Source organism: Limanda limanda, chromosome 16 (genome assembly GCF_963576545.1).
Source record: "Limanda limanda chromosome 16, fLimLim1.1, whole genome shotgun sequence".
NCBI classification, from domain to species: Eukaryota; Metazoa; Chordata; class Actinopteri; order Pleuronectiformes; family Pleuronectidae; genus Limanda; species Limanda limanda.
The window spans coordinates 15922916-15944647 of NC_083651.1; positions in this window are offsets into that span (position 1 = coordinate 15922916).

A 21732-nucleotide genomic window follows, 5' to 3' on the forward strand; every position below is an offset into this window, starting at 1 on the left:
GCTCCGAGGTGTGATGAAACGTGGCATAACATCATATAGGTGCTTATAGTTTCTTCCCATCTCGCAAGTCTCTCCCAAAAACGTTACGCCATCGTTGAAATTTCTTCCTCGGGTCCTATGGTCTTCTCACTTGGACTACAGTGCCCCCCTACAATGGTTGGTGGTACTGCTTTGTATTCTTAGTGTTGTTCTTTACCGTAAGCTTTCGGAGGAAGATACAAATACGGACGAAATGACCACAGAGTACGGACAAACGGCTCCCTCTGTTTCTTTATACATGTCTAACATTGAAAATAAATGAGCCTGTAAATACGTTTTCCTTTTAAATCCTTTAAACGGAGGAGCAGCCGGCTCCAAAGCAGTAAAAATCTGGAACTAAGTATTCCACTATTCTAAGGAGACAAAACTATTCTTTTGAAGAAAGGGTTTTGAAGAAATACAGCTTTTATTATATGTTTTTGAGTTTACATTTGCATGTGACTGCCAGACATAGAGGGGAAAAGAGTGATGGGGTAAGAAAAAGAATGGTAGTGAGTGTGAGAGGGAGAGAGATTGTAGGGAGAGAGGGAGGGAGGGAGAGAGAGAGAGAGAGAGAGAGAGAGAGAGAGAGAGAGAGAGAGAGAGAGAGAGAGAGAGCAGTTGCGTGCTTTTGATAATACATGAGTCTTGAGAGCGATCTGTGGCTGCTGTGACAGAGGAAGCTCAAGGAGAGCTCAATAACAGAGCTGTCAATGTATTCCCTATTTGAGTGTATTTTTAGTGCAGGCATCATGGGCCTCATGCATATTTCAATAGATCTTTTGTATATTAGGTGCGAGGGAACACACAAACTGGAGTGAGGACTAGCACAACATGACTCCAAGAAATATGGGCTTGATTCTTAGATTTGACAGAACTGCTCAGAGTGGCCCCAGATAGGTTGGGTTTGACTTTCAGTGGATGGGGTAGGGAGACCTTCATTGATTGCATTTTGAGACAACAAAGAGATGACATTGAACCTACAGTGAGGAACGAAACAAAAAAAAAAGATGCACAACATATTAAACCTGCAGCGCCAGCCAATGTGTAATAATACCATAAAAAAAGGGAAAGAAATTGAATGGATATCTCAGCAGGCGGATGGAAAGAAATACTCACATGCACGTGAACACACACACACACACACGGGTGGAGATGTTTATAAAGAGCTTTACTTTAGCACATTAGATTTCAAAGGATTGCACACGACAGGATCAATTATGATCAGTGTTGTCATACATGACATTTGAGAAACCATCATGGAGTCGTAGATTATGTCATATGCTGGTCCATGTTTCCTCTCTGAGCTTATGAAACATAATTTCGCTGATAGAGCATATTTTTTGGAGCAACGTGTACATTTGGTGACATCAGATAGGGAAGGAGAGACCCCCCCCCCCCCCATCCCCTGACTACCCACAACACCCCTGTGACCGCAGCCCAGTTCACAGCCCGACAGCAGCGAGACGCCGCTGAGATTCCACTCCAGAGCTTTGGGGAGGATCAGACAGGCTTTTTTTTTTTCCATTACACCGAGGTCGTGGAATTTACTCTTGATGATAGCTGGATTCTATTAAAGCAGCAGTCTCTGTTGCCTTTGAGGATTTACTTTAATATGCATATATCACATTATGGCAAATGTATTCTATAATCGATTCCTGTGATGAGACAAGTGGCTGACATCTCCCGGGGTCTGTGTAATGTAAAAGAGACAGCTCTATCTATCGCAGCGCAGACGTCTCCCTCGGAAGGCGGAGAAAATTGGCTGCGGTGAGTTCTGAAGGGTTAAACATCCTCAGATGTCACAGGGTGTTACTGCACATGGAGGATTGCACTACAGAGCTCTGCCAGGAGAGGGAGTTTTTCATTTTTTTGTGTGTGTGAGAAGAATGTGATTGGCTCATTAAGGGTGGCGGAGCATTATCTTTCAGATACCTCATGTCTGTCCAGACTTCAGCCTCCAGGGTTCAACAGCTGGTCCCAACTTCAGTTAAGCTCGGAAAAATATTTTGTGGTAAAACCACAATCCAGTTGTGTGTGTGTTGATACATCTTGTGTGTGTGTGTTGCAGCTCCACACATCATCTGTTGAATAGACACGATAACAAGATTGAATCAACACACTCGGCCTGTTTTGAGTTTGAGTTCAGTAGGTTTCCCTCCTGAAACATTTTGTTTTTCTGTCACAAAACCGCAGAGAAAAGCCTCAAGAATCCGAGAAAGACAAACTCAACATAAACAGGGACTGTGGTCGATGGTTCAACCCACCGCCAACCGCGTAACCACCACAATGTTTTCTCCCTGCTGACATCACACCTGACACACACTGCTACACCAAAACATTAAAAGTGAATTTGAGTCACACTTAAGCCAGTGTTCTTCCAATTTACAATAAATAACTGGACACTAAAGATTAGAGGCCAGCTGATATATAAGATGATAATCTGCTAAAATGAGCCTGTCATCGATATCAATGTTTGCCAATACACAGGGATATTTCTATTTATTTTAGAGAAATAACAATGCAGAAGAGATGCACGTCTATGCATTATTTACTAAAAAATGTTTATTTTCTTGAATAACGTTCTATTTATTTGGTTGTTAGTGCGTTTTCTCTTTATTCATAGTTATTCTAAAGTTTAAAGGTAAACTGTCAAAAAATCAAGCCTCAGTTGCATTTCTCAGTCATAAGTGTTTCATAACAACATCTTAGGAATTATTGGCAATTTCTTTTTGTCATATGTAATATATCAGCCAATACATCTGTAATGTAATTTTTAAAAATAATACTGGTATCGGCATCGGCCCGAAAAAATCCATATTAGTCGGGTTCTAATAAAGATGCTTGTTCTCAGAAATGTGTAGCCTGAACAAATGAAGCACCCCTCCTCTTTAAGAATGCTCTTGACTACTTCACTTTCTTATGATTTTTAAAGCATCATCTACCTTTTCTCTTAGCGCTGGAGCTTGGACATAAACAGTCGCAGCACAAAGTAAAAGAATGCCATGATGTAAGACCCTACACAATGAACGCTCTTAATTCATTATGTGAAGATGCTATTTGTGAGGCATTTTAAATCACCTGGGTCAGCGCGATAAACACTGCTGACCGGTAACTGGGCAGAAAGAGTAAACAGTTTGAAATCATGTGAGAGAGGAGGATGAATGTGATGAGGTGATGATTAAATAAAAGAAGAATTCATTTTAAGAGGACTAGAATGGACGGATCCTGTTTGAGGCGGTTCCCTCACTTGGAGGTGTAATTACACGCAGAATACCAAAGTCAAAATATCCCCCACGTCATTGGAAATCTATTGTGTCTATGGATTGGCCTAGAACTTTCAAGGTGCTCTAACAAGAGGGAGAGGAGCGGTCACATTGATGGCAGAGGGGGCATCACATTTCCATTATTGACTGCTGCAGATATTGCACTGTAGCTGTGTGTAAATTGGTTCCTGAGGGGTTTTCAGCTCTGTGCGCCGGGGCGAAGTGTGCAGGTTCACCCCCAACCCCCATCCTCTGTAAATCGTAGTGGCGGATCGCTTCCAGTCCCTCACTGGCGCCGGACCCCCTCCCCTGATCAATACCTAATTCCAGCCTGTGCAATCAGCTGCCGTTGCCCCGGCAACGCTGATGTCACACAAGTCGAGTGCTCGCCGTTGCAACAAATCATTTCCTTTAAGCAAATGTAATTGAGTATTTGTACAGTAGGCTGCCAAGTGAGACTATTTACATTAAGCCTGAACCTGCAGGACATTAGTTGTGCCTGCTCTCTGAGGGAAGAGCTCACAAGACCTGGTGACCTTACAAAGTAGCCAGGAGGAGGTTACTATGGCAACGCAGGCTACTTCGGAGCAGCGAAACTCTGGGGAGGATCAGGGTCACAGAGGAGCAAGGGATGGGATGGGGTCGGTTCTCTTCTGGGAAGGGGGGGCGGATAACTTGTAACACTTGCCCTTATTCGCAGCCAGAAGACACAGATACAGAAACATAATAACCATCAGCTGTAATATAGACGAAAAGAGAGGACTTCTTTAAATCAGTTTGTTTTATTATTCCTGCGGAGCCGAGGACAGTTTAATTTAACAAATTAGCATATTAGGGAAGAATTTAATAACCTGTCATATTTTCCGAGAGATGCATTACAATGCGAGGCATGTAGTGTCCAGTTGGCCAATAAAACAAAGCAGAGACTCTACAGAGGTTAAAAACAAAACAAAGAAAAATGAGCGTGGTATTATTTAATGTACAAACATGCTATTTCTCAGAGAACACATCAACAAATCACTATGTTTTAGTCTCAGGGCTTTTTATTTTTTTGCAGGTGCTAAAACGATGTCATGTGGATTTCCACACACAGATTTTTTCTTTGTACAGTAAGTGAAACAAAATGTTCACAGCTCTCATTGCCACACACATTTGATCGGCTGCTAATTATGTCGATTCACTGACATCTTTCATTCCTTTAAGTAGCTGCCAGGATCAATGTCCATACAAATACAGGAGAATTCACTCTGTAAAGAGTCTGTTCATCAGTCACTCCTCAAAGACACAAGACGCTGGATAAGCACATCGTTTTTCAGTTAATCCAAAGCATTAAATTTGTCCAAACCCAGAATATGGAGTAAAAATGTTATTAGCTCCACAAAATATTTTATGGTTGACATTATTATCAGAAATATATCGTTATTTCATCCACTTAAATGTAATTTCAGCTAGAAGACCATCATTTCACTGGTTCAGAAAGACATACAATGACCACATGCTCCATATAGTTTCTGTCCTGACATACACCTACTCAAGGTTGTAGGATGGGAACTATTATTGTATTTTTAACGTCCGCGATGAGGCCAAGACTTAAAATAGTTTTATTATTCCCCAGGCAGATGAATCTAGAGCAAAAATATCGTTTGTCAACCTCACAATGACGCACTTTTATTGGATTGTAACGCAATCTTCATATTAAAAAAACCCTGAACCCCATAGCGTGACCTGTCAAATCTGAAAAATCTGATTTCTATTATCTCTCTCTTCAAAGCAATTTTACTGTCATTTGTCAAAGTTATTGGTCATTTATCCAGGAGGAACAATATGTCTGTGTGTGTTGAGATGAGTAACAGTTAGTGACTCATAAAGGCATAAAGAAGCACAGAGCGACGGCCGTAAACACTTTATTGTTTATGCTCGCGCCAAATAAATTGTACACTCCTTATTTGTAAATCACATTTGTATTTTAAAAGCTGTGAGGTGAGCAGTGATGCGTGTACTGCTTTAAGCCAAGTGATTATCAAAACAAATTTTATGTGCTTCATTTAAAAATTATGCACGGGTATTAAATTGATGCTCACAAATGTATGATACCAGGTAGCTGCAGAGAAATGACCTGAGTGGCACTTTAGTTTTTTTTCCACTAAAGCTCATTTGCTTTAACAATATAATATGAAACAATTCTTCATCAAAACGATTAGACAGTATGTTTTTAATTGTTTGGACTTGTGCCTACTTAAGTTATTCGAAAAGTTTCCAACAATGTTCAAACCAAGAGAAATCCCAAATTCTATTCAAGGTAATAACATGTTGCCTTTTAATTACGTAATCAGCTTTACCCGTTGCACGTTTCTGCTATAACTTCCATTGGTTGATTGTAACAGATCAGGATTATTCATAGCAGCTTGTTGCATAAATGTCAACAAAACTCAAATTTTCAAAGTCCTGTCAGGTAGATTTTCATCAACTATGATGGCGAAGACAACGACTCTCGTGATCTCACGCTCCTTCACAACGTCATCAAACTTGGCTTTTTGCCACTTTTACATGGACACCGATTTTCTGATATGCACTCGTATAAGCCAATAGAATGAATAAGACACTGACACGTACACAGCATATTCAGATAACATTAACCCGTCATTCTATAATAATAAAAGTAATACATTAGGAGTATTCTGACACAAGGAGCATTATTTTTTTGTCTTAATCGCATTATAACCTCTTATAAAGTTTGTAGAGCATTTTGCGACAGTAGGATAGTAAGCAATAGCTTGACGACACATATTCTGGGTGTAAACAAGATGGAAAATTCAAAAAGATTTGTAGCTTTGGCAGAATTAGAATTAAAACATTCAAAATGGAACAAAGTAGTTTTGTACACTGAACTATTTCAGGTTGGGGTTTTTACAACTGGTGGGATAACTTCAGACTTAATGGCATAGTGATGTAAAGATATAAGACATAATCGGGCTATGCTTTGTAACATGAAAACAGGAATATGAATGAAAACATCATAATTGAAAAAAATTCTTATTCTGAATAAAGCCAATCGTCAGAATATTGTGAGTCTATGTAAAGTAGTCGTTGTTTTAATCGAGACAACTAGAGGCTAGTTAACTCAGTTACATTTTATTCTGTTAAAATTCTGACAACTTGGCTGTAGTTTGGTTTCATGCAACATTTACTAACTCAAAAGATTTTGCATTTCCTTCCCCTGTGTTCTTCGTGGGGAAGAAGCTGAATGAGTAACCTCTAAGTCTTTAAACATAGTTACAGCACATGGAGGGATCTTGTGTGTTTGCTGCTGGTTTGGTGGAGATGAACTCTCCCCAGAGCCTCGATGGCCCCTGATTCAATCAGTGCGTCTCCACATCCACTGTTTCCTGGCACTGATATATTACAGGGAGCAAGCGGTGGTGTGCGCTGTCACAGCGTGGATCAAGTTATGTCACAGCCGTTTCACAGCAGCTGCAATTTTATTCCGCGGCTGTTCAGAGACACTGAGGGGTGAAGAAATTAGTTTGATCTGCCGGGTATGATCCCTTTATCTGAACGTGGACTGAGGAAGGCAAGATGAAGGTCGACTGGATTTCACACGGGCACACACACAGACAGATACACACGGATAGACATAGGGCAGAGGTACTGTACCTGGAGAGAGTGAGTAAATGACGGACACAAAAATCTAGATGTTTTACATGACAAAATACTGATCTTGAAGGGTTAGGGTCAGCCAAATGAAAGAATAAGTGTTAATATTTTTGATAACTTCCAATAAATTAAAGTAAAAAAAACCAAAACAAACTACTTATCTGGCTTCTCTAGATCACTCAGCAACATGCAAATAATAATAAATATAATATACAAGAAGCAGTGCTGTAGTTTTTCTTTCAGCAAATATCATCAAAACAGCCGTAAAAGTGTTTTGGTTAATGACTATTTTCATTTGCAGATTAATGCATGATCAGTGTACTAGTGAGTATTTTTAACAAGAGGCTGGTGTATGTGGAATTGAATCTAAGTAAACAGAAGAAACGTGTCACCCAGTGCAAAGCTGGGGCTTACTGATGGACGACAGTGGGTGTTTATCAGTAGTTTTTCACACGGACAATACGTGTCTATAACTAACTTCGAATAGATCAGTATTGAGAATATATGTATTAAGTAAATGTATAAGGAATAGGTGGAAGTGACTATAAACACATCTCCTGGTGACCTGAGGATCATTTTAACTTCCTGTAAACAGTCAACTTCACCAGCAATAATATAAGAGACGTGAATGAATTGACCTGTAACAGCTCATCTGATATGCTGAAGCTCATAGTGTGTCCACACTGCTGCTGCTGCTACACTCAGCCCCATCTCCTCACATTGACTTTTCATTTGCCACGAACAATATTAACCATCCACTGTTGATGAGCAATCTGGAAATAGTGAAAACGTTATTAACTTTGTGACTAAATCGGGATGGATATATATTTTTTAGTCTCATCAAAGATATGTATTCCATATATTGTGTTTTGTGTGTTGATAACTTTCCTCCCACATTGTGACTAAATGTGTCACCAGTCTGAATACTGTCAAATCAACACATCTAGCAATCTGCTGATGTGTGAAGGTGGCTCCTTATTTATTCAGTCAATTCAATTCATATATTGTTTATATATCACAACGTATATTATCTCAAGCCTCTTTACATAGTAAGATTGAGATCTCACAGTATAATGAATAGTCCACTCCTAACACCTTCACATGTATTCAAATAGAAACATTTAAATCCAAAGTGGATCTTTGTCAGGCCCAGATGTTTCAAAGTGGTCACTACTGTGCCACAAAAAGTCAAAATGAAAAACAATTCAACCAAGAGAGAATGAAAACTTATTTAAAATGATTAAAAACTGATTTTTTTGTATATACATGGGATATTTTGTTACATATAAGTACACCTGAATTCTAACTGATGCATATTCACAATAGCCTTGCACATACACATGATGTGCATGTTACTACAAGGTGCCCAGACCAAGGAAAGTTTTATATATGGAGATATTCTATTGTTAATCTGATTCAGACCTTAGTGCAAATTTCCATATTATTACCCAAATGTATTCTACTGGTGGATGCCTTATTCAAGGTGACATTGTGCTCTGTACATTAGGGTATGACAATATGCTGAATGTGATTATGTGGCACTTATTCAACATGTCATTGTCCAGAAGGGTTAAATAAATACAGACTGAATTAAATGTGACTATTCTTCCGTCTCCAAAGGAAAACAAAAGGGGAGCTGCTGCTTTGCATATTCCCCGACACGTCTCCACAAACAGATGAGACATGATTTAAATAAGAGCTGGCTTTCTTCACCTGTCGACCTCCTGTAAATGTTATTTATGGCCTAAAACACATCTTTTAATTCCAGATATGCATTTTTTTGTGATAGCCAAGTGTCAGTTCCCCGGCTCAAGGCGCTGGCTCTTGCCCATTTTTCAAGACCACAATGAATATTCAAAAGATATGCTTTAGAAAAAAGGGTGAAAAAAAGAGAAAGGGGAGAGTTAACATTAATTAATATTCGTTGCAGTAAAAATGAAAGCTAGACCTGCACTAATTTCAATAGACAATTAATCATCAGGCTCAGTAATTACACCGGGGAGTTTACAAATGATTTTTTTAAGGGGCCAGAGTAAAGGAAAGGAGATAATCCCCTTGCCATCCCAATCACTGGCTTCCCACCAATCCTGGCAGAAAGAGCAATTAGAGCAAACAGCAGCAGAGCAGTAATTGTGTACCAGGAGAAGATGAAGGCAGAATCTTAATTGCTGCGAGCGGAGATCACTTGCTCTCACACCTGATTGTGCAGCGGGGAGAGAATGTGCAGGCCGGAGCAAGTCAGTGGCACCTCCAGGTGCTGGAGTAAAAATAACCCGACCAGGAGCTCCTGCTGTACGAGGGCGTGGAGCACACATGACATGTGGGCATCCAGAGCGGCCCCAGTCTGGTTCTGTCACACTGAGGCTGCCACAGGCTCCCAGTGAAATCTCACAGGGCACGTTACCATTTTTTCATGTTTCACTAGTTACTTTATGTGGTTCAGATGACTCCTATTGGGTTGTTACCTAAGATCTGAGGGAAAAAGTGTGCCATCGTTATTGTGCAGTTAAAAAGAATATAAATAAGGAGGATTTTTCTGAGCAGAATCACATACTTGTCTTTTCCCATTAGACCTACTCCATATGAGGACTTACTGACAATAAGACAACAGCATGTGAGCATAATACCACTAAATTATTCAAGACCAGACCATGAAACAAGATTGGTGGATATACATAAAATATATATATATTTTTTCATTTTAAAAGGATGATTTTTCTCAGGGAATCTTACACAGGAACTTACCTCCCATGTCTACTTAGCTGATAGTTTAGTTAGTAGTAGTTTTGTGGACATGCGTATTATCATACGATGTATATATTATTATATGTATTCAAATTCATTCTACTACAATTTTCTTCAGCCATCTATCCAATTGTTCAGTTCTAACAAAGCCAAACTCCAATATAATGTATATTCCCTGTGCTTGGAGAATAAAATATCGTAATCAAATTCAAGTGTCTATAAACCTACAAGCGATGTTGTTGTTTTTGACCCCGAACAAATGAAGGTTTTCTTTGCCCCATTAGGTTGATAGTGGAAATATCTTGTTTTAATATACATGTAAAGAATATTTCACATTATACATTTAAACCTTTTATATCACATCATTCAAGTTGCCTAACCAAGTCCAAAGCAGATTAAGGTTTTTCCATTTCTTCTCTCTATATTCCTCACAACCCTTTTTACAGTTGTTTGAGTGGTAACAATACAACTGTTCTATCTACACTCATCTCTTATTCTTATTCTAACACCACAGACATGTAACTGCATTTAAAATGGACTCGACTTGATCACATGAAATTATTTTTATGTTCCCTGCAAATTGGTGCCTGACCCTGGACCAGCACTCAAACAGAGCACCCTTAAGTAACAAACTGGGTTGCTGTGTGTTTGAGTGTGTTTATGGTGAATCACAGTGACTCATAAGAAAAAATATGAAGCCAGGTCACTTTAAAACGGCGTTGAAATATGGTGCTGTCAGCACATTACCACGTCACCTCATGACATACAGTTGGAGCTCAGAGCCCAGGACCCAGCCCTTTACCACAGTGTTATTACTGGCTGCTTTGCTTTTCTGACCTAAACCTAGAATCAGCAGAAAACATCAGAAAGGGGAAGCTTGACTCGATTATTTAACTGCAGTCCTTTTGCAAGATTAGTACTAAATACATTTCTACTTAGATATGTATTGAATTATAGAGCCACCAGCTGAGGGCATTTTACACCTAATTTGAGATTTTATTTTGGGAAGTTATCGATTTGGCTCTTTTTATGGTGGAGAGAAATACAACAAGTTTGAATCATGTGACTAATTTGCTTTACATTAACAGCAAGGATTCTAACGCAGCTGCATTTACACATGGCGGCCGACTTATTGTCAGTAATCAGTGACACAGTGAAAGTGCCATCCTTTAACATCATGATCAATACAATGGTCTGTTAGTTACTGAATCTTCTATCTTTCCTGTAACCACTTCATCGTGGGATATTTCTAATCCGACAATCTCTTCCTGTACATGCAGATATTTATTTATCATTACCCTGACATCATATAACATAACAACCAATAATGTAACATTATATTGTTGAACTTTACATTTACAGTTCCACTGACTTCGATAAGGTTCAGCACCTCAATATATTTTATATCAAGTATAATATTTTATTTATTTGTTTTTCAGTATCATCTTATGTTTATTTATTTTAACGTTAATTTAATTTAAATAAGATTAGATGAGAAAAGGTCAAACTTTATTATTATCACTGTAGAAAAATTGTTAGTGTAGAAATGTTATAAATGTTAGTAACGTGCAGAGGCAGAGGATGATTGCAGGGGCATGTAAAAACTGTATTGTGTACAAAGAGATGTTGGGATAGACGTGTTCATATACGTGAAGGTTAGATTGTTTGTACGTATACAGGGAAACAAAAACTAAAAACAGTATGTTTGATGTAGTACAACTATATCAAGTTGTATATAAAATAAACAGGCATAAAATAGTAACACAAATGTATACAACAGTCAGAGATCATGGTAGAGAGGAGTAAATGAAAAATGACCAAACATACATTTTTAATTAAACAAAATTTTAACGAACATTTATATAATCTTTCAGAAAATATGTAAACTTTTCGCCAATATTTCTTTGTTTTGTCTACAATGATCTATATCAAATGTCAGTCACATGATCACAAAGATGATGATTATTATGGTCGGAGCATTACATTCACAGTATATTATCATGTTGATATTAAAAAGCTTTGTTAGAGGTTCTTTGTCTCTCAATTGATGGAAAATGCATAAAACGTCACAGTGACTATATCTAATATGAGTCAGCTTCATTGAATCATTGCCTGAAATGTAAGACATAGAACAAAGTTAATTTTGCAGACTACACCTTATTAATACAACCGAGTGTATAACAACAAACCTTAGTGGGGCTTCTTTGTTGAAATGTACCAGTGAAATCTCCACTTGAGTTCATCTCAGTGCTTCATCTCACAGATCTGACAAGACTGGGAAATGCCAGATTTTTAGTGATCTGTTTAAAGTGTGTTCCCCGTCCAGTAGAGCCTCATAATCATTACGAAATGAATTAGATCCACAGTGAATGATCAGCGCAGCCTCCGATCCCAGTTTACTGTGTAAGAGGATACAGGGGCGAGCGTGCAGGAGCCTCGTACTCTGACCCCAGCTTCCTGTCCAGCAGTATAGCATTTCTGTTTAACTTTATAATCAGGGCTTTATTAATGCAATGCTTTTCTTCCGCCTAATAATGAAACAACACAAATAAAATAAATTGTGATCAATGGAGGCAAGCAGAGACAGATGAGGAGTCTGTCACACTGGGGATGATACCAATTTATCTCTTTAATGCATCTCCATGGGGTTCTCTCACTAAAGGATACAGATTACTGAACCCCTTGTCTCAGAGGGAAATGCGTGAGAAGAATCCATATAACATACAGAGATGGAGAGCCCCCCTCTCATCTTGTATCATTCATGCTTCTTGGTCACTCCCTACATCAAATGTAAGAATGCAGAAAACGTGCAGGCACATTCAGAGGAGAAGAGGATGCTTTCCATGTAATGAAAACGGCAAATCTAATTCAAATGGCAGCACATTTACATACATGCATGTTCCCTTTGTAAATTGTTTACCCAAATGATTTTGAGTATGTTGCAATAAATAATACTGGTATAATAAAATTTGCATGTCAGAGCTTGCATCTGTCTATGTAACAGAGGTACAGCAATATTTGCTGTGTCTTGTTTAGGTTTTACGCACATATCTTCAGTTTAATATTCATATTCATTATTGGATTTATTCAGTTTCTCTTTAGATTTCATGTTGGATGTTGGATTGACTTGGTGATTCTTCTTCTCTTTTTTTTGTGAGTATTTGGACAGCTTGTTTTATGGCAAATAAAACCAAAACAATCCATTGGGAAGCTGGTAAAGAGAAAAGGCAAATCTGAAAAAAAAGGAAATCTAGAGCAACACAATCAGCAGCTTGGGGTTTTCCACTTCTTAGAAAGGGATGAGCCATAAACAACCAAGGCCATAAACAACTGAAGCGTTGCAGTGGGGAGAGAGAGAGAGAGAGAGAGAGAGAGAGAGAGAGAGAGAGAGAGAGAGAGAGAGAGAGAGAGAGACAGAAATCTAACATGTGCTGGTGAATGAAGACAAGGAAGGCACACCCCTGCAGTAAATAAGGAATTCCCTGCAGCTCTGCTCACAAACCAGAAGGCAAAAGTCAACCAGGTCACTGTGTTGCATCAGTAACCAAGAAAAAAAAACATAGCAGAGAAATAGTTGAGGTCAGGCAGTAAAAATACAGTCGCTCATGCTCCAGGCTAAAAGAAAAACATAATTATGTCTGACGTGGATCCTACAATCCTCCATTCCACATGAACATGTTGTGCAATATTCTCATTCAATGTAAAAGAAATGAAGAAGCCAGTTTACGTTTTCACATGTTAACACGCTTTAATGCATAAGGTTTCTACGTTTCCTGAAAGCAAAGGCATTTCAGGAGGCCCAAGGTCAAATTTAGACTGGGTCATAAATTGTGTTGTTTGATGGCCTACATTTGCCTCAATAGCAGGGGGAAGGCCAAGCCCATAAAAACGTAAAAGACGGGCCGGCTGACTGTGGGCTTGGCTGCCAGCATTGTTGTCCCGGGGACCACGAGATGCTCCCAGTGGAGGCTTCATGGTGAATAAAGAGTGTTATGGCCCACCATTGGCTCACACAGAGGGCTCATGGAGCTTATTACTGCCATGGCTCAGTCAGAGAAGAAGTCACAATGGCAAACTCAAAGCTGCAGCCATTCCATTGTCATCAGCGAAAAGGGGGCCTGTCACGGGCAGAGGGATGCAGTTCTCTTTGCCGAGGGATTCAGGGGACACGTTAAGGGCCAGATAAAGAGCAATATCACAGATTTATGAAAAGATGTTTTTAGGAGCTAAAATATAGACTTTGAGTTTGGGGATTTTACTCAATATTAACCTTGTTCTGTCATCTGTGACAATAATGGTCCGACTGTTAATTCTTCTGAGTGTGGCAGATTGATGCCCCGGCCTGACATCTATTAGCCATATGATTAAAGGACATCTATTAAGTGCAGCCAAGGACAAACATAAGAAGAAATAAATAAAAGGATTTGTTTAAAAGATGAGGTAGATAACAATGTCTACACATTTCTGCTGAAGATGTTAATCTTTAAATATGGACCACAAACAATAAAAAAAACTTCTTTTGACACTATGGTATTTCCTGAAGCATCAGGGAATTGTTCCTTTTACCAGATGTTTCTCGAATAGGATGAAATACTACATTTGTTAGTGACTATTTGCAGTCACAGATGATTCACATTTGATCTACTGGTGAGCATTTTATATAACTAGGCTGTAAGTATGTTATAAAAACTGCAGTCCCCATGTTTATTGTAATTAAGGCTTATGGCTCACTGTCATGTTTACATTATTGTTTGGTTGACAACGAAGCCCCTATGGCACAGAGGAATGAGGCTTAGAATACACAGACATATGGAAGACAAATATGGATTATTGCAGTTAATTCACCACTTCATAATTTGTATTTAAATGTGGATTTTTACGTTTTGAAATGTGACACTTTAGTTTTGAATCTTAAAATGTTTTTTTGATTCTGTGATCTTGTTTTTTTTTTTGTTAGCCAAATTAGCCACTTAGGATTTAACATATTAACATTATATATTATGTTAGTGAACTTACAGACCAAATATAAGAAAAACATATGTAACAGATTTGTTTAAAGGATAAGATAACGGCCTATTCGACAGCCTCTTTTCCACCGGTCCAAAAACCCACCAACTCCTACTAACATCTGGCTTTTGTCTGCAACGGGATTCAGTCTGCATTCAGTCCCGGGTCGAAAGACTCGGACAGCAGACACATGGTTTTATCGGCTCAGACTTTAATGGACAATGATGGAAACATGCTCATTTCTTATTATTATTTATTTTGGCAGTCTAGACGCTGACGCCACAACTTTTCTGCCACAACACTATACGCCCCATTGAACTTCTGGGTGTATACAGCCAAAAAGCTTGTGGCATCAGCGTCTAGACTGCCAAAATAAATAATAAGAAATTTGCACGTTTCCGCATTGTAGATTAGAGTCTGAGCTACAACTTTTCTGGCACAATGCTATTTTTTGAATTTATAGCTTTAAATGTTGTACTTACTGTTTTTTTACAACTTGAGAACAACGTGCAACATCATTTTTTTGTATCGTGCAGGATGCAACACTGACCAAACAGCGAGGTGAGAGTTTCTCAGTTTTGAGTGTGTTTGTGATGATGAACGTGACTGACCAGAGACAAGAATAAAACTGAAAGTCAAACTCTGGACACCAAAAGAAGTTTAAGGCACAGAGGAATAATCTTTAGATACACAGATATCACTTTATAGTACGCTCACAGTAAAATCCTTTGTGTAAAGACTCCGCCTCTCAAAGCCTCAACGACGTTTTTTTTTTTTAAAAGCTACAAATCCTTTATGACTCTAGTAATATCCCAACAACCTTTCAGCACAGCCAGGCTTAGAGGGGCTCAGTAAATCACTGCAGTCGGCAGTTTTCAGTGTTTGCTAATAGCACTTGCTGAGTAGATATTAACACGTGAGAAGCTGCTGCATTGGTCGTAGTGAGAGGGGGATTTGGGGATTCCCCACATCGGACCTCCATGTAGGTTTGCCCCTGGACAGGCCACCGCTCGCTCCTCCAGCCGCCCGCTTCCCCTCCTCCCTCACTCGGCTACATCTGCTCCTCATTAACACCATTATAATGAGCCGCTGCACCTGAGGTAAATAAAAACTGGGGGTCCGACTGTTGGTCGGCGCCCTCACCCTCACATCCAACACTGGCGCTCTGTGTGTTGTCCGAGCGGCTTGGATGCACCCCCTTGACCCCGCCCGTCTTTTTTTTTTCCTTCTTCTTCTTCCTCCTTCTTCTGAGAGAACATTAAATGTGGTCAGCGGAGGAGCTACTGGCTACACATAAAACCCCCACAGGTTCGCCATTCACAGCCATGGCCACAAAGCGGATAATGAGCTCCATAAAACTGTCAGGGGGGAAGAATAAATGTGCATCGAATACACCAACCGTAATTCAGACGTGGCTCTAAGTAGTTGGAAGAATGATAAGAAATGGTTTTCTCCGGCATTGATCAGACACTGCAGAAATATGAACGCCCTAAAATCCTGGTACGAGGTGTGCAGCGGTATTCGGAAACAGCTGTGGCCTCTGGTGGTCTAGACTCTGGCCAAGTCCAGCTCTCATTAAGGCGAGGAGGTTAAATGCTCTCAGAGAATAAATGAGGTAGTTGTGAATATAACACTTATGTTCACCTTTCACCTTCATGTAACAGGACTGCAATTGTTTCTCTCTGGCAAACAGGGCCGGTGTCTGCAGCAGCTGCTTCTGCAAAAAAAACCACTGTATGTATTCTGAGCTGATTAAATATGTCCGCCCGGAAAAATTCAACTGCTCACTTTATGGTTCAGTCATTAGTCCTGGTGTTTGCTTTAAACGCATTAAGACTTAGATAAATGGCGTTTAGAATTGTGCACAATTTTATTATTCCAGCGTTACCATTAATATGACATCCAAATAGAAATCACCCCCAAATCTGATTTAGTTTGATGTGAAGCAGTGGGCAACTTTGAACAACGCGCTTTTGACAAATGAACATGACATGTGGGGGGAAAATAATTTGACAGGTGACAAATGTTGAGCAGTGATACAATCTGAAAAGCAGGCCACCTGAAATATGACTCAGTCTATTAAAATCATTCGCGGAGGATATTGAATAGTTCTTTAAAGACTTCAAATATCCGATAAGATTTATTTCCATTTGATGAAATGTTTTTTATGAGGGTTACATCTCAGACAAAAGCACAGATGGTGTGTGGTTATTAGTTTGGTGTGGGATGCGTTTGTTTGTGGGAAAACAAATGTCTCTTTCTGGAAACACGCAGCTTTTATACGACATTAACAGAGGTGGGTAAATTATGAGTCTGTTTTTCACATTCAAATGCTCTGGTGAATAATGTGCAAGAGCAGACTCAACATGGAATTGGGAAAGCGTTTCTTCCTGAGCTTAATATAACTTTCTGAGTTGTTCCAGCTGGGAAAAGTTACACTGTAAAAACAATTCAGTTGCTGAATGGCCTTGACTGGTAAATTACATAGAATCCTATGTAAAAACACGTAAAATACACAACCTATATGTATTTCCGTTCTATTACACTCTCTATACAAAAACTAAAGGTTTATAAAATGTAATGTGATGCTAAGCAACTTTTAACAGTCAGACTTTTCACCATTTACCAGAACATGTTTTCTGTGCCAGGCTTCCTGCAGCTGCTGTTTGTTCACAGCAGTGATGAGACCTGAGTCGACCTGCAGACACCACACACACACGCGCGCGCAGGCAGGCAGGCAGGCAGGCAGGCAACTGCAGCAAATTGCACAGACTCAATTTTTGCACAAAAACATCAGTCCCATGTAGTTCCCTGGATTATGTCCAACCTCTCCATAAAATTTCATGGAAATTGATTGTATAGCCTTAGCATAATCCTGCTGACAATCAAACAGATGAAACATAACCCCCTTGGTGGAGGTAACAACTTTCAATGCCAAATAAGCAGAAATTTCCACAAAAAAACAAAACAGAAAATATTCAGAGGTTTGGAATTTGTTTTTTCCATTTTCATTATCATGCACTTTAGAGTTTCCCCATTGATTTGGCTTTATTTGGACAAAATATTGTCCGTGATTTATGAGCACGTGTCCAAGCTCTGTCCAGCAGACTTCCTCAGACTCTGCTCCAACACAAACAGAGGAGTCATGCTCAGTGAAGGGCTGAGGATTTTTATCCTCTGCATGTTAGGAAGCTGCTGCACATACTCGGACGATGAGTCAAATTCCAGAAACACATAAATTTCAATTTGTTAGGTATGCATGTCAAATAAAGTGGAAAGAGGAAGAGTGATGTGAAGCTATAAAAAGATTGGCTCCTTACTTGAAATCAGAAGAGAGAGGTAATCTGAAGAGTTGCTATAAACACGGCAACATGTAGATCTGCAGTTGTTTCAGCTCAGGACTCTTCTTGACATTTGTAATGAAGGTGAGAGGAGGAGGATGTTTGAATTAAGAAAAAAAAAAACAGGAGATAAAAGACATCATACTGACACAGACACAACAAACACCTAAGACGGATAACCACAACCCATACAAAGCACTCTCGACCAGATGGTCAAGCATCCTGGACACAACTTTTAGCACTTATCTCTGGGAATGTCTATATCTCTCTGTACTCGTGATCCAGTTCTCTTAGTCCTAAATCATATGTTTGTGGAACACTGGCAACTTTTAGGAGCAGCATCAGTGACCACAAGAGAAAACATAAGATTTGAACTCGCTTGATATTCCCTACAGGGCTGACTCTTGACTTTTGCTCTTCCGAGGGGCAAAACTGCAGCTAAGATCTCCACATGATGTCATATGACTCCAGTTGTCATTACTCTCTTTTCATCCATCAGTTTGGTCTCTGGTGATTTAACACACAGACTATATGTGATGATGGAAGACTACTTCTTCTCTCCAGAAATAAACCAAAATATCTAATAGATGTGAACGCTGCCATCTTGCACATTTAGAGCCAGAGTCTGTTCAGTAGCGATCTCAGGATGAAGCTGCGGCTACATCCTACCGATAGATGCACTTGAACGAAGGACTAGGACTTAAATATAGTCCTAGTCGTAGTGCAATCAGAGGACCACCAATGTATCTGTGGGCTGATCGACAAAACTCGTTAAAATTTGTTCAATTATTCGTTAGTCAGTCCCAGTTGTCAAAAATGACGTTCCACCCCTTTTTTTATTGCAACATTTGTATTAGCTTCTGACCCATTCTGCATCCAGCCGCCAGGTGGCGATCAAGACGGTTTGGTTTCACTTTAAGGGGGGGCAGGCATGTCGTCCATCTTTATATACAATCTATGATTTAACACCAAACTGATTTTATTAGACAATAATGTCACGGACTGTAGCACATCATTCTGCTCGCCTCGCTTCTCTCCTCTCCACCGTTCCTCTCCGTTAAGAAAAAAGCACTGAACTTGAAATATGTTGTACATCTGCAGGTTGGCTTAAACAATTCTCACATTTGTTAACTGTTACTTTAAGTGTTTCTATTCAATCGACTACCTTCGCAAAGCAAGTGAGATTCAGGACATGCTTGTGTTTGTAGTTTTTCCCTCTGCATCTTCTTACAACCTGGGTACAAACAATTGATTGGTTACATATGTTCTCTGCCTAATTATCTTTTATGTATTGGTTTCTTTTTTCCACTCTTTTTCAGAGGCCAGTGATTTACTGTTCATGAATTTATGCAACAAGGGAAAGCAGCCAGTTCTGGAAGCTATAACTCATAGGCCAAAAGTCAGCCTTATTTACATTGTATACAATACGAACCCGGGCTCTCGTTTTGTTTTAAGCCTGGTGTGTAAATCTTCATGGAGAACGCACATAGCTAATGATACTCTGAAGTCTGAAACTCTAAGGTAGCAGCCAGGAACATCTATAGTATCTATTATCTGGGCCTCTGCCTCTGTTAAGACATTAGTAATGATATGAGCCATGTTTATTATAGAGAGGATCAACGATAAATTTAATTCAGAATTGAAAAAAAATGAAATATATTACCTTGAATGTTGATTTTGGATGCGTGTAACTGCTGGAGGTTCAACGTGAATCGCAGAATTACTCGCTGAAGTGTAAAGTGATGCAGTTAGATCACTTAACTTTTTATTACTGTTGTCTTGTGTGTATTTCATTTGCATTGGCACCGCAGAGCGTACAGTGTGGGAGTAATAGTAAAGACACTTTACCGAGGTTAATGGCTTCAGGTCTTTCTCACCCAAATGTTACTTTTATGGCCGACTTTGGCAGGGAGGCTTTTGTTTCATTAGACTGCGTCTTTATCATTTATGCATTGATGGGAACACAAGGTTTTGGGGTTAGAGACACTTATTCTCTAAATGGTATTTCACTCATTCAGCCACAGGGCAAGGCTAATGGAATCTGCTGATCCCTACTGTTCTAAGTAGCTGCAGAAAAGACAGACAGACGCCCGACTTCTGTCTTGAGCGTCGGCGCGCAAATATTTTCCGCAGCAGTTATGCATTAAATATTTTATATTCAAAACATTTGATGGCTATCAATAAACTTCATAACAGCTCTCAGAGATCTATAAAAGTATCTTTCGGTTTGTATGCATTTCCATCTGCAATGAATTCTCAAGTTTCCACAGGCTATGAAAGAAGGAGCATGGACGTGTTCCGTATTTTATATTGATTGGGTGGGCTTATTTAATTCAATTGCCGCATATCCTTACTTGCAGAGGCAGTGGAAATCGTTTGAGAATCACTGGGCGGAAGCAAGCAAGACAAAAATAATTGACTGTTTTCAAACTCCTGCAGGCGGCAGAATAACTAACCCAAAACAGCTCCCAGGGAAGTCTGAAATTGGTTTTTGCAAATCCTTCAGCCACATATGCAAAAAGAGAAAAATGGTAATGTAGAAATCCATTTCAAACTCAGTGCACGTGAAGTTTATTTTCTGTTTTTTATGTCCTAACACTGATGCAGAGTCGTGTGCTAATGGTCAGTGAGGCTCTACCTCAGCTCTGAGAACAGACAGGCGGTGTGGTTTCATCTCGACTGGTTTCAGGGTGTACGGACCAGATGCGGCGAGGTGGAGCTCTCCCCCACAGAGCTGCCTCCCCGGGTGCCTGGAGGTCCACTTCCAATCTATTTGCTGTAATTGCCGTCAGAGTGTACACCTTGGAGTCCTCTAATTCCCTCTTTTATTTCAGCCACCATGAGGGAGACCATCTGTCCTCCTGCCTGCACCTCCCCCCACCCTTTGGCGTCAGGTCTCTCCCAGTCTGCACAAAAAAAAGCTAGCACACACAAACACAGACATGGCAAGATCTTTTTTTTCTTTTGGTCCATCACAACTTGGTCCACCCAGCGTCACATGACTACACCAAAGGACATGAGTGCGGCATTTATGAGGTGCCAGTGAGGATGACCTGCACGGCCAGTTGTCAGAATAATGAAAGTAAAGTGACACAGTTTCCCATCTGCTGACTTTCTTATTCCTCCAGTCTTCCGGAAATCTGAGAGGATTTACCCACACAGCACTCTCTCTCTCTCTCGTCCACATATAACCAGGCCATCAGTGCTGAAAACAAACTGGCCCTCTTTTCCTCTAAGATTTAGGTTATATCATCACTACTACCTGGTACATTTCCCCCAGGAGAGGAGACTGACGCTGTTGTTTGCAGTTACGACTACAGCCCAGCGTTTTCTCCTGAGGTGGCCACAGTTTGTTTGAGGGACTACAGCTTTGTTCCAGACCATTAGTGACAACCAGGGCTCAACCAGGCGCCTCGGCAGGACAGGTGCTGTGCAGGTGCAAAGCTTCACCTCAGCTTTATAGCTCTAGCTTTTGTCCTCAACTCTCAGCATCTCCTATCTTTGAATTCCACCTTTCAGATCCTCTGAAAAACAAATTAATCTCAGCACCATTTCCCATTATTTCTATCAAAAGTCATTTAGAGGCTGAGCTGCAAATAATGTTTTGCTCAAGTGAACGCAAAAACAATAATAATGCACAGAAGATGCTGGCAGCCCCGGCCGCCAAAACGGAATAACAAGTGACATTTTCTGTATCTATC